The sequence below is a fragment of the Trachemys scripta genome, chromosome 1 (genome assembly GCF_013100865.1).
Source record: "Trachemys scripta elegans isolate TJP31775 chromosome 1, CAS_Tse_1.0, whole genome shotgun sequence".
NCBI classification, from domain to species: Eukaryota; Metazoa; Chordata; order Testudines; family Emydidae; genus Trachemys; species Trachemys scripta.
In genome coordinates, this window is record NC_048298.1 from 18,247,094 (window position 1) to 18,261,005 (window position 13,912).

The window sequence follows — 13,912 nt, forward strand, 5'->3', positions numbered from 1 at the left end:
CCTGATTACTTGGCAGACTGTCGAGCAATCTTGGTATTTTCAAAGTAATATTTATAATTGGTGTTCATTGCACTGGAAAGAGGACATCGAGAGCCTTTAGGATTCTCATCCTATAGATGATGAATCAAAAGGCACATAGAGAGATTTACTCAGTAATATCAGTTTTACAGAGTCCGTACTAATGCTGGGTGAACTCATTGTGTCTGATTTCAAACTCTGATTTTGGGTTGGAAAGTTTGACTACAACCCCACTGTTCTTGGGCTTGCACTGCCCTTAGGAGAGAGTCCATGAAAAAAGGGCAGATGGTGGGGAGAATGGAAAACATGAACAAAACAGTAACGTGAAAAATGAAGTAGAGCTGGACACAATGAAAGGGGAACAGCAAGAGACTGCCGAAAAGGAGGAGAGAAACACTTGAATGAAAAAATAAATCAGCAGACACATTCTATTCTCCATTACAAAATCAACTCCATTTCATCAACAGAGTTAATCAGGATTTATGTCAGTGTAATAGAGAGAAGAATTTGGCCCAAAATAGATACCATTTATGGGCAACTCACTGGTGTTGGCATGACTTAGTGGATTTCTTCTCTCTCTGACATTCTACCGGCCAACCCCAAGCACACTAAACCTTGAATCAAGCTCCAGAAAAACCCACCCCAAAACAAAGCAAATCAAGAGATTGATTTAAAAATAATTAGTGTTTAAAAATAATAGATATTAGGTTCATTTTATTTGCCTCATGGTTATTGTTTCTTTGTTTTAAATTTGATTGTTTGTGTTTTCAAGGTTTTCTCCACAACCATGAGGCTTGAAAACATTTTTCAAATGATAACAGGGTTCGCAGGACTCCAGAAGCTGAGGCTTTAGGAAAAACACTACAAATCAAGCAGTGTTGGTGAGACATGATAAAACTGCAAGAGTTGGCAGCAGTTTCCTAGGAGCTTGAAAATTCATGTTCTTTTTGATTCAATCACCTTTGGAAAACCAAAGGATCTCAATGTTAAAAATAAAATAAGTTTGGGAACTTGCATTAGTTCTGAGAAATGAATTGCTTCAGAGGTTGAACTCCACAAGGTTTAAAACTCCCCTAAACTATTCTCTGATGCTGTTCAAACACCCAATGGCTGTTAATGCTTACCTTGAAAATCTGGAGCTCTTCCACAGTCCACTTCCCCTTTGTAATGCCACAACTTTCAGACCGTTCCTGTGTCTGAAACAAAGGTATGTAGTATACAAAGCAGTGCTTGTGTTTCAGTATTTAAGTACGGTTCTGTTTCTAACTGACTTTGTATTAACTCCCCTTCCCATTCTTTTTCTAAGTGATGCTCTAAACTTCAGTTAGAAAGAAGATAAAAAAAGAAAGAAACTAGACATCAGAGATCATGCTTAATGTATCCAGGAATTTGCTTTCTAAATACATCTATCCATCCTAGGTACTTGTATGGCCTCTATCACTATAGTGTCTGTGCAACTCACAATTTTTAATGGATCTTAAACAACTTGTTTTTTCTTAACCTCAGAATACTCTGTGAGACAGTGCTATTATCCCCATTTTACATATGAAGTACAGCAAGACTTGCCCAATCTCACAACAGAAATGTGAGGGGGAAGCAAAGAGTTGGTCTAAGGTCTACTGTGTCCCACTCTAGTACTTAGCTACTGGATCATCCTTCTTTTTCAGTAAGAACTTATCTATTTAAACAGCTTTAGGGACCACAAAGGTCCTTTGCTGAATAGGGGGTCTTAGTGACTACCTACGCAGTGTGGTGTGATCAGACTTAAAACGGAATTGAAGTGCTTTTAAAATTACTCTAAACAGTTGTTTAAGATCCCAAAGCATTAAGCACCTGCTGAGGCCCAAATGTGGGACATGTCGTGTGACAGTGACCCAAAGTCAGGGATACAGAAATGTTACTCACGCAAGAAATTTAAATTGCAGTGGGATCCTTTATTTTAGTTTAAATAACTCTTTGGATCATCTCAGCTCCAAGATTCTGCATTTCTGCTGTAAATCAATTCCAACCATAACAGTGAAGGGACACCAAAGTTGTGTGGCATTTAAGTATTTGGGATTGCAATTAGTGGCGCCCCTGAAAATGAAGCCCAGTTGAGAGGTATGCCTGAACAAGGCCCTTTGCAACACTCACATCCCACTTAGCCTAAACACGGGACTCATGAGCTGCATAAAGCCCTGTGCATGGGTTGCACGTTTTCCTGACAGAATACAGTGCACATAGGGAGGCAGGTTGGAAGTCTAGTGAACTGAGTGTTAGGCATGCTGGAGTTCTAACCCCACCTCTGCCATTGACTCCCTGGGTGGCTTTCAGAAACTCTGTGCCTCAGTTTCCCAAACTCATCAGGAATTAAAACACCTCCCTACCTCAAAGGGAAGATAAAATTCATTGATATTTGCAAATCCCTATTAAAGATATCAGGCTCGATCATCTACTCGGACTCCCCAGTGCTGTACATTCCAGTTGGTGGAGTCCCACCATTGCAAGGGAGCTAGCCAACCCTGCCCCCAAAACACATAGGCTGGTGAAGGGACATGGCCTGGATGTCTGGAAGATGCAAGGCAGGACTGAATCAAGCCCATTCAGTACTAAATATTATGTGTAGTTTTAAATCAACATATAAAACAAGTAGTATTAAAACGACAAAAATACATTTTAAAGCAAAATAGGAGACTACAGCTGACGACTTCAAGTGGAAGTTAGAAAATGTCACTACCTGCCTTCTGTGTTAGAAATGTCAACACCCTTATCTAGGGTTGCATAGATACAAAGGGCTGCAGCTGGAATATCTATACATAACAGGCAGCCTTTCTAAATTCTCCAGCAGCATTGGTTGAACACAGTCAAACATTTTAAGCTTCTGATCTTCTGGTGACCAAAACCTCCCAAGTTATTTGGTGTATTTTTATGCACTCATTATATAATCTTTGAAATATTATATTTCAGCCTGAATTTCCACAGGATAGATTTAAATATAAAATGAAATAAAACCATGTACTTCTGAAAAAAGAAGAGCTCACTTTTTCACTAACAGGTGCTGTAGCTAATAATTTTCTCTCCATTCCAATTATGGAGCACCACCTAGTGACTACATGGTACCTAGCCACCTCTAAATATCTAAAGAAGAATTGCATTGAAGAATTAGATGTCAGTGCTATCTATCAATAGCTAACCCGACAGGAGGTTAGCTATTGATCTAATATAAGTTCATTCTGTATGAAAACCTACTGCAGTAGAGGATAGCACAAAACTGAATGCAGATTGTAGAACATGCCAAACAATATCCTCTGTGTTAGGCAACAAATCTACCTTTTCTGAATCTATGTTTAATTTTTTCATAACTTTTCAGCATGTGGAATGTGAATGATTGTGTGTGTGTGCGTGTTGTGTGTATGCTTCAGATGTATCTTTTATACTTGAATTGTAGGGGTTTCACAGTATTTGAAAGTGCATGATTATTTTCCTCCTTTAATTGCTGTCAGAAAGACTTCATTCAGAGGCAAAGCAATGAAGGTTCTCCATGATTGGGGCAGTGCTTGTTCCTGGACAGCCAACTGTGCTGTGAGAGCAAGTCACCCTAAAGTTCTTCCTCATGCTAAAATCCTAGTCCATCTCACTCTCGGTCATGCTGATGGGAGCCAGCAAGCTAGTGAAGATGCTTCAGCAAGGTGGAAGGCGGGGGTGGCTCCAGGCACCAGCGCAGCAAGCTCGTGCCTCGGGCGGCAAGCCGCGGGGAGTGGCCTGCCAGTTGCTGTGAGGGCAGCAGTCAGGCTGCCTTCAGGGGCATGCCTGCTGGAGGTCCGCCGGTCCCGCGGCTTCGGCAGTAATTTGAGGCAGGGACGCTGAAGGCGTGGCACCGGCAGACCTCCCGCAGGCATGCCACCGAATCCGGGTGACCAGTGGACCGCCCACAGGCGTGCCGCTGAAAACCGCCTGACTGCTGTGCGTGGGGCGGCAAAAACCATAGAGCCGCCCCTGGTGGAAAGTGAATAGGCCTGCTTTACAGGCTACCCTGACTGCCCTCTGAGGGCACGTCTACTCTGCGTTTGGGAGTGTGATAAGTGTTCTGAGCCGGATGAGTCATCCTTGTCCTGAGTCTGACCTGTCATTACCTGTCAGAGTCCTAAGGGTCCAGACAATCCACATGCAAGGGTCTAACCAGGTGACCCAAGTCAGATATGTAGGCTCCTAATTAAAGCAGAAACTCCAGTATGCTCCAGGTCACTATCAAGGCTGGATTTCCAATTAGGTACAGTGGGCACGTGCCTGGGGGCCCCGGCGTTCTAGGGGTATTGCCAAATATGAGACTTTCTAGCCAGGCATAATTTCTTTTTTCTGCAGAAAATATGCTGCAGTTCCACGTTTCTCCCACCAGAGGCAGCTGTGGCACCAGAAGAGCCTGAGCTGGCTGAGACTGACTGGTCTGGTGGGTGGTGGCAAACAGCTAGCAGGCGGGCGGTGGGTCCATTTTTTCCTCAAGTGAAAAGTCACAGCAGCCTTCTTGGAGCCAAGTTAGGAGGCAGAGTGGGCCACACAGGGCTGATGGGGGGGTCACAGGGCCACAGGGCTCCAGGCAGGGCCACAGGGGACATGGGAGCAGACCCCAGGCAGGTTATGGTGGAACCCTCCTGCTTCCCTGAAAACTGTCTAGGTTTCCCACATACATGCTGCCATTGCCTTAGTGGGGGGGGGTTTCCAGGCAGAGCCACATGGGGACACGGGAGGGAGGCGCCAGGCGGGGCCACAAGGGGACGTGGGAGGGAGCTCCAGGCAGGGCCAAATGGGGACGTGGGAGCAGCCTCCAGGCAGGGCCACATGGGGACGTGGGAGGGGACGCCAGGCAGGGCCACATGGGGACACAGAAGGGGAGCTCCAGGCAGGGCCACATGGGGACGTGGAAGGGGGATCCAGGCAGGGCCACATGGGGACACGGAAGTGGGTTCCAGGCAAGGCCACATGAGGATGCTGGTGGGGGGCTCCAGGCAGGACCACATGGGGCAGCACGGGGCTATAGGCAGGGCCACATGAGGAGGGGGAGGACACTGAAGATGCTGTGCCTAGGGGCACGTAAGGTGTAAATCCGGCCCTGATCACTGCCTTGTTGGGGATACCCCCAGCTGCCTGATAGTTCTGACAGACTGCCCCTGCTCCAGACTGTCCCTGCTCCAGCCTACCACTGCCCCTGCCCCTGCTCCAGCCACAGTTGGTCACCCAGCTGTCTTGCTAAGGAACAAGCCTTCCAACCTGGGATTACAGACTTGTGTTAGTGGGGCTCATGCTAGTATTCTAAAAATTGCTGTGTAGGCTGAATCTTGAGCTCTGAAGCCAGTGGTGAAGGCTTAAGAGCCAGAGCCACAATGTCTTCAGAGCTATTTTTAGGGTGCAAGCATGAGCCCAGCTAGTACACGTCTGTGGAGCGGGGCTAGGAGGCTCACTCCCAGAAATAGTGGAGACATGCTCTGAAGAGCCAAGGAATGGAGGAGTTTACAGACAGATACCTCTGTGAGGGATGAGGAGATACCAGGCCACACTAAGGCAATGGCAGCATGTATGTGGGAAACCTAGACAGTTTTCAGGGAAGCAGGAGGGTTCCACCATAACCTCTTTGCCACACTTCTCAATGTTTCTGTGGCAGGGAGTTGTAAAGATGGGATTCATGGTTCGGGGGTTGAAATTCAGTGTTTTTTTTGCAGAATGTCACATTGATTTGTTGTCATATATCCTGGATTATTTGCCTAACATAGGCAAGGAAGAACCTGAACTCTGCCTTAGCAAAACCTGCAACATCCTACCATAACCCAAAGTGGACAGTCACAGATGGTGAGAGAAAATGGGGGCCAGTTTAGGTGCCTTGTAAAGCATGAAGTGGGTGCATCCAGGCAAAGAAGAACGCTGAGTATAAAAAAGGAACACAGGCTCAAAGTGTGCATGCTTCATGAAGCTTTGAGCAGAGCTGCACCCATGAAAGAAACCACAGTGTAGCTGGTATTATGGATAAACTTCACTCCCTGTCTAAATCTGTTCCCAACTCCCACACTCCCACATGCGCACATACACACAAATGAAACCTGGGCTTTGCGTGGGGGAACTAAGCAGGGTTGAGGGGAGGAGAAATCCCTCTCCAAGTGCAGATACTCCATGCCTCTCCTGAAGCATTTTCCACCTACTAGATCCAAGTAAGTGTGAATCTTTTGGTTCTGCCCCTAGCCATACCCAACACTCCCCTTGATGCCAACCTTCTGAGCCAGCATGTTGGCACGCAGGGGTGCAGTGGCCATTCTGCACGGCCACTTCACCCAGACCTTCCCATGCCATCCGTCTCTGGTAAATTTCACCATGCATTAATTCTCCTCCTTTTCTCTGATGGAGTGAGTTACTATGAATACTGCGTTAGGTTGATTACTTCAGCAGACGCAAACCTGCATGGAGACAGGATATGGTTGCTTAAGTGATTCCTATAGGTATTACAGTACAGTATGTAATTATCAAACATGTACGGGTTTTAACTTCTATTCTCTTTCCATAGCAGCAATAGAAATGGGAATAAAGAAACAAAATACAGACATTTCAGCTACTCTTTACAACAAAGCAGTCCCTTATACCCTCCAGTCTCACATATCACTTTTTTTTTGGTTCACAAACCTACACAGAATAATGCATTCCTATAAACTGTGCATTCACTGAAAAACACCACAGTGAATAGTTCAATAAACCAGAACAAACAGCCAGACTGTGCAGGTTCCTCCACAACAGGCTTAACTTCCCTCCTCTGTTTGTTATTTTATTATCCTAGCAGGGCCACTGGTGCTCTTTTAGTTAAGGTTTTGTCAACACTTCTATTATAACGCCTCATTTTTAGGGATTTATAGTTTTGACTAAAGTAATTCATTACCGGCTTAAACTTTAAGTTTTTGAGCCTTTAACCGAAAATCAAATGGTTCTACAATTAAAAAAAGAAAAAACCCTCAGCTTTTCTGTTCAGATTATTCTGTTTTGCTACTGTACTATAAACCAGTTAGGACCTGATCCAAATATCATTGAAGATAATGAATCTTCAGTCAGATTTAGAACATATATTAAAATAATTTCCATGTAGGCCATAGGGTCACATTCAGAAAAGTAGGTGCTTAAATCCCATTGCCATGGGGGGAAGTGTGAACCACCAGCTGAGGGAGGCTAGCCCCCAGCCCTGCCACTTCCACCCGAGCCCAGGGGTGGCAAGTTTGTATAATTTTTGGTGGTGACCAGAATGGGTCCTAGTGCCACGTGTCCCCTTCCCCCACCACACACACACACACATGCCTTGTATATATTTAAAATAATGTAAAAATAGACTGGAAACAGTAAGCGTTTAACAGTTTCCCTATATTGCACAATGTGGGGGTGGGGGCTCTGACTGTGGGTGAGGGCTCTGGAGTGGGGCTGGGGATGAGGGCTTTGGGGTGTGAGAGGGGCTCAGGGCTAGGGAAGAGGGTTGGGGTGTGGGGGAATGAGGGCTCTGGCTGGGGCTGGGAATGAGGGGTTCTGGGTGTGGAAGGAGCTAAGGGCTAGGGAAGAGGGTTGGGGTGTGGGAGGGTGAGGGCTCTGGAGTGGGGCTGTGGATGAGGGCTTTGGGGTGTGGAAGGGGGCTCAGGGCTAGGGAAGAGGGTTGGGGTGTGGGGGGGGTGAGGGCTCTGGCTGGGGGCGCGGGCTCTGGGGTGGGGCCAGAGATGAGGAGTTTGGGGTGTTGGCAGGCTGCCCTGGGGCTGGAGCCAGAGAGGAGGACTTCCCCCATCCCTCTCCCCACCGGCAGCAGTGAGCTCCGGGAGAGGGCCTTCCCCCTTTCCCCCAGCCAGGGCCGGCTCCAGGCACCAGCCCACCAAGCTTGTGCTTGGGGCGGCACCTGGAGCGGGGCGGCGCGGCGCTCCGGCTCCGGGGAGAGCGGGGCCACTGCCGGGCTCGCCGCCCTCCCCCCGGCGCTCTGGCCACCCTCCCCCCGCGCCCTCCCCTGCCGCACGGGCAGGCCCTGCCCCCAGCAGCACACTCAGTCTGCACCACTGTCACTGCATGTGCTCCTAGGGCCCCTCTCCAGTCCAGGAAGCCCCCTCACCTCCCCTCTGGTGGGTGCTGGGGGGAGAGGGGACTGCCATCATGTGTGTGCCTCCTCCCTCTGCAGTGCTGCCACCTCAGCCTGCTGCTGGTGCCGCTCCCTTTGGTAACCAGCAGCAACAGTGGCTGGAGAGGGAGCGCAGCACGGGGCGGCAGGGCAGCCGCCCAATACCCAGGGCGCAGGCAGGGACGCTCCGGGGGAGGCACGCGGGGGTGGCAGGTGGGGCCGGGGGATGCTCCGGGAGAGGCGCACAGGGTGGCAGATGGGGCCAGGGGAGAGACCCAGCCCCGAACATTGGTGGTGCCGGGCCCCCGGGCCCTGAACATTGCTGGAGCATGGGCACCATGGGCCCATATAACTCGCCGCCCCTGCCCAAGCCCCGTGCCGCCGGAGCCCCGAGCCCCCACCACCATGGCCACCAGCCCTGTCCCTCCCCAGACTATCCCCCCAGCCCCAAAGGAGCACCTAGAGGGCAGGTGGCATGTGGCCCCAGCCACCCCAGGCCCGGAGTGCCAGGAAGGCGGGCGGCATGCGGCCACAGCCCCTACAACCCGAGCGCGAGGAGGGCGGGCGGATGTAGCCCACCCAGCCCCGGAGTGGGGCTGCACTGGGGACTGGAGCCTTACGCAGGCCAGAGAGCAGTGGTAAGCAGGGGGCGGGGCTACGCCTGGCTGTTTGGAGAGGCACAGCCTCCCCCAGCCTATGTGACCCACCGCCCATGCCCATTGCATTCAATGAAGTAGGCACATGCTTAAAATGTATGTGTATACAATTAGAGTGTATAACCCTGTGAACATAGGATCGGTCACTAAGGGCTAAGAAAGTGGTACAGGCCTGGGAATGACTCTGTAGCCTGGTGGTTGGAGCTGTCGTCTGGGAGGTAGAAGAAACAGGCTCCAGTCCCCCTGCTCCAGTACCTTTTTTCATTATTTAGCCACAGTGGAACAGCTTTAACAGGAGAGCTTGAGAAAGCCTACTGTCAGAATATCCCCTAGCCCAGTGCCTGCTGAGAGGTAGAAGAGCTTAGTTCAAATCCCTGTTCTTTCTCAGGAAGAGGGGAGACTTGAATGGGGGGTGATTCCTACTTCCCAGGTGAACACCTTAACCACTAAACTATAAATTATGAGGAAGGGCCTTTGCCCATCCCTCCCAGTGTTTTGTGTAAGCTTTGCTATAGGAGCCCAATCCAGTGGGCAAGTTCTCTGAGCACATTTACCAGATCAGGCCCTGCAGATGAGTTAGGAAGAGAATTGCTTATCTTCCTTCAGTTCATGCATTGCTCTGAGGTTTAGGTGTTCAGACACCTGGCATGGGGCTGCAGTACACATGCTCAGAGGTAGAAATATAGGTGCCTAAGCAACTTTTATTGCAAAAAATGTAGATGCTGAGTGATTTTAGGCACCTACAGTGTTCAGGAACAGCTGAGAGGGGGCTTTGTGAATCCTAGAGGGGCCTGATTCTGGGATTTAGGTGCCTAAAGTGACAGTTAGGCACCCAAGTCCTTTTATGAATCTAGCCCTAAGTTAATAATTTTCTGGTTTTTAGAACAGGGCAGGCTGAGAAAAGGAAGAAAAATAATCAGGATTGTAAGTGTTGTTTTTCATGTTGTGTAGTTTAAGCAAAATTGACCTTTCTGTTGAAATTAATTGAAATTTCAAGGATGCTATTTGACTTAATTCAGCTGGACCTCATTGCATAATTTGTTCTCACACCTCTTTATTAATTCACCAGTGTGTGCAGCCAGCTCTTATAAACTTGTCAATTCCTTGCTGAAAATAACAGGTTGGTTTTTAAAGAAAGTAAAGTTAACAATATCCTTGGCCAAATAAATCTTGCTGTGTGGTCCACTGCCACTTTTGTTGACTATAACCTACTAATTCAAAAATTCAGGGTTATTGAAAAATATCATAATGCGGACCCCAGGTGGTTCACTAAAATGCAAAACAATATTTATGAAAGATCAAAAGTTCAATGCCAGTGAAAAGCAACCATCTATTACATGGCTTGGTACTATAATAAATATTTTCACATTGTCTTGTACAGGCCTGTATTTTTTATTGGCCAGAAGCGGCAGAATGGCTGGATGTAAAAGAATTAAGCTATTAATTGTTAAGTTCACTGTCACATGTCAAAATAGCAGATACTAGGTGTCTCAAAGCAGCTGAGAAAATCTTGTTTGAACACTGAGTGAAACACATACATGCTCAGCAAATAAAGGCTCTTTGTCTCTCTTAGAAATTCTCCTGCTCAGCATTCGTTGTTTTACTACAATATATTGGCAATGGCAAGCATTGTTACCTATAGAAAAGCACTTTTTGAAAATATTTAGAACTACAATTAACGCTGCAGCCTTTTTGTATCAATTGCATTTGTAAGAAGCTGGAACTTGACGTAAGACTCTAGGGATATTCACAGGTCTGGTGTTTTTGAATTGCAGTTTGCACATAATCTCTGTGTAAATCATTTTAAACCTTCCTACTGATACACTAATATGCAATGCAGACCACTAAAAGGTTAGGGGAGGGGAAAGGACAGAAATGAGGAGTACTGGGACATGGCATTTGGCTGGTTTTTATTGAGAAAACAAGCATAAAACCATTTAAAGAGCATATAAAATAAGATCTCGAAATGGCAGTCAGACCATTCAAAAGAGTCTACATCGTAACATGTATGCTAGTTCCTTATTCTTCATTTAAGGCATACAGACTTACAGCATTTTATTTTCAAACCTGGGTTCCTAAAGTTAGGCTCCTGAATCTGTGTGTAAGCACCTAACTGAAAGTGAGCTGATTTTCAGACTTCCAGGGCACTTACTAGTGCTACTGAAGTCCATGACAACTACAGATACTGAACACCTCTGAAAAGTGAGAGGTGAATCAGGGCCATAAATTCTATTCTCTGACGTTTAAATATCCCAGTTACCAGACTGGTTGGGGACAATGGGTTTACATTATAGCAATGACATACATCACACAGAGGCAGCCAATTCCTTTGTCATTGACTGGTCCCTAATAATTCTCCCCATACTAGAGTGGTCCTTTAAGAAGAAGATTGCAGTGAGTTTGGACCTTTAGGCATTGCCTACAAAGGCCTCCGCGGGTCAGCTGTGGTGGAACCAGCAAGACTTGGACCTCCAGCAGCTAGAAAGGCTGGGAGCAGGCAGAGGCCAATCAGGGCCCAGCTGGCCAGATAAAACGTGCTCACTGCTTCTATCAAATGGCAGTTCTGGGTGAAGCTAGGAGAGGGAAGAAAAAATCTTTCTCTGCCTTAACCCAAGAAGCCAGCCTATTTCTGACTGCCCTTTGTATTTACATCAATGAGAAACTTTTGATTTATTTTGGGAGTGTAAGGTCCAAGTGGCCCATCCTGAATTAGACATTAATTGAACTCCTGAAAATTAAGTATGCTCACTTTGCCTACTAGTTCAGGCAAGCTGGTGACAGAGAGTCTTTGTGCCTGCAGACCTGCTGGAGCCGGGTGGGGTGACTCATGGTTAGAGTGGCGCTCAAACTATTTACCATTGGGGGCCACGTATTCAGCTCTCTGTTATGTGGGCCACACCCACACAATATATAATACCAGTGACCATGATAAATAATCCGGGGGAAGGGGGAGGAAGTGAATCAACCGGGTTCTGTACAATAGTCAGGATTGTTCTGGGTTGTTGATCACTGCTGGATAATTGTGAATCCCTGAGCTCAGTGTTTAAAGTGGACTGAAGAAAGATTGAGGGAGCGGGTTTCTGAATCAATGATAATCTCATCTGAAATAAATATTTATGCACTTGGTAGGGCAGGTCTTAAAGTGCACCCCTCGGTGACCCAACTCCATTTTTAAGTGTTTTTTGCCAGGACTGAGACTCCTTGCAACTCTGCCCACTTTAAGCCTTGCCTGATCTGGGCCCACAAAACAGCTGCATTGTCAGCAGTGTGTCCTCTTCCGGGCTACTGTGCTGTAGTGCACACAGTAGCTCTGTGCCCTGGGCACCTCTTACCTGGTTAGGGTTGCCAGGTGTCTGGTTTTCGACCGGAATGCCTGGTCAAAAAGGGACCCTGGTGGCTCCGGTCAGCACTGCTGACTGGGCCGTTAAAAGTTTGGTGGCAATGCAGCAGGGCTAAGGCAGGCTCCCTGCCTGCCCTGGTTCCATGCGGCTCCCGGAAGCAGTGGCATGTTCCCCCTTCAGCTCCTAGGCATGGGGCAGCCAGGGAGCTAGGTTGCAGCTGTGTGCTAATTGGGCTGCAATTGGCCCAAAGGCTCTGGGTTGAGAACCATTGGGCTAGAATCATCCAGATATTGCGTGTGGTAAGCATCAAGTTCTCATTAGCTATTTGAAGGTACTTGGGTGATTTCCATTGTGGGCAAGCAGCTTGACAGTATACACCCAGAGTCACTCTTTCTGACAGCAAAACCAATAGAACTCTAGGGTAAGGATTTTAGAAGTGAGAGCCAGACTGTGAGACTTAGTGGTGCAGCAACATAAGGACCAGAAGGGTCATCTATAAGGGTTGTGTCCCAGGGACTGCAGTCTTTTGTTGCATTTAGACTGCAGGCTCCCACCCTCCTGTGGAGAAGAGAAGGACTAGAACTGCTGCAGGCTGTGCAAATTGTACACTGTCTTTTGCAGAGACTCAAAGGAAGTTAGAAGGAGACTGTGGGCCTGTTGCTTGTTTCCCAGACTTTAAGAAGCTGGTGTGCCTACAAGGGTTTGGACACCATTTCACAGCATCTGAGAAAGGTAAACCTCCCAGAGAAGAGCTCTAGGGGGTGGATGTGGATGTATGTGCATCATTATGTTTTTCATTTGAATTTTTGATAGTAACAAGCAGGGCCGTCCCTAGGAGGGTGCAGGGCCCAGGACAAATCAACCTCCCCCTAGTCTCCTCGCCATCCGCAAGGCAAACTTGCCTGCCTGGCTGCCACTCGCTTCCTCACCTCTACCCCACCCACCGTTCTCCTCCTCACCGTCTGCTTGCCCGCCTGCCACTCGCCTCATCACCCGCCTGCCCGCCGCTCACCTCCCCGCTAGTCTCCTCGCCATCCATCCAGCGTGCTCCCCGTCCGCCTTCCTCCTCGCTGTCCGCCTGCCCGCCTCCTGATTCCCCTCCCGCCTGCCAACCTGACGCTCACCTCCCTGTTTACTTCCTCACCCCACTGACCTCTACCCCGCCCTCCCACCTCACTCCCTGCCCACCTCTTCACCTGAATATCGGGGCAAATAGCATCCCAATCGTACATTGGTCGGGATGCAGGACAAAGGGCTAAATATTGGGACAGTCCCAATTTTATTGAAGCGCAGGGGCCCCCAAAGCACAGGGCCTGGAATGGTCTCCTCGATATGGCCTATCCAAAGGACGGCTCTGGTGACAAGTACTAAAACTTGGGTGACACACATACCCTTCCCCGAAAGTGTTGTCTTTAAAATAGCTGCTATTGACAATATTCACAATTGTTTCAAGGTTATAAGTAAATATTCATACAGTTAGATTTAGTATACATTTTCCTTTAGAGATTTGTCTCTTTTTTTCTATCAGAAGCTTAACTCTATATTTAGATAGATAGAGTCCTGAAAAGACTAAACTCTGGTCTGGTCCCCAGCAGAAAAGTAAGCTGAGATACACAAAGTAGAAAGAAATATTATATCCAATATTAGCATATTGCCTTCTGCAAACTTATTACACATACATGCAACATACTCAGTTCATTTGGATACTACAGTTTTAGGGGACTGGGTACGCCAGGAAGCTGTGCTCGAAAAGGGCTTAATTCTGCTCCCATTAAAGTCCATGGAAAAAACTATTATCAGGT